This window comes from Hibiscus syriacus, unplaced genomic scaffold (assembly GCF_006381635.1).
Source record: "Hibiscus syriacus cultivar Baekdansim isolate YM2019G1 unplaced genomic scaffold, ASM638163v2 tig00112738_pilon, whole genome shotgun sequence".
Taxonomy (NCBI): Eukaryota; Viridiplantae; Streptophyta; class Magnoliopsida; order Malvales; family Malvaceae; genus Hibiscus; species Hibiscus syriacus.
This window is the reverse complement of record NW_024063392.1, coordinates 6,231,073-6,231,905: the sequence shown is the minus strand read 5'-3', so window position 1 is coordinate 6,231,905 and position 833 is coordinate 6,231,073.

The following is an 833-nucleotide window of genomic DNA, read 5'->3' as shown; positions in this document are numbered from 1 at the left end:
CTCGGTATATATATATATATATATATATTATTTTTATTTTATATTAAATTTTTATTTATAATTCTCAAATTATTTCACTCTAACATTCAAAATTCAAAATTTCTTAAATTTTATCACCATAACATTCTAAATTCTTAATTTCTTAAATTATTTCACATTAAAATTCTAAATTATTTTTTAAATTATTTATTTTAACTTTGAAATATTTGAAATTTAATTACATTTTTTATTTTTATTTTTAATAATTTTCTTTCAGTTATGTAATTTGAATTTTTAAACTTTATATGTGAATTATATATTATAAACCTTTAAAATTTAGAATTTTTCTATATAATTTTTTTTTTAAAATAATATAATTAAAAGAAAAAAATTATGAATCGGGTACCCATGACCCGAAAATAAGAGCACTCGAATTTTATGGGTACCCAAATTACGGGTTCCAGATGTAAGCGGGCTGGGACAAGGGCCGAGATTTTAGTACCCGAAAATTTAGGATATATGATATTTCAGGTACCCGAAAATACGATAACCCGATTTTTGAACACCCCTACTGTTGATTATTATCATCCTTTGGATGTTGATCGTCGGAGAAGGATTTAGGCTGTGGTGGTGGCCCCTAATTTTTTTAATTTTTTATATATTTTAGATATTTTCTTTGTATTTATATGAAAATTATATATTCATCCTTAAAATTTTATAAGTTTGTCCCCTTCAAAATTTATAAATTCACCTATTCTAGCATAAAATTATGTGTCTTTCCTTAAATAATTGTTGTGTTTAGAATAATAGGAAGTGATGCGTAAATTACCGCATATATTATAAAATGTCCACCT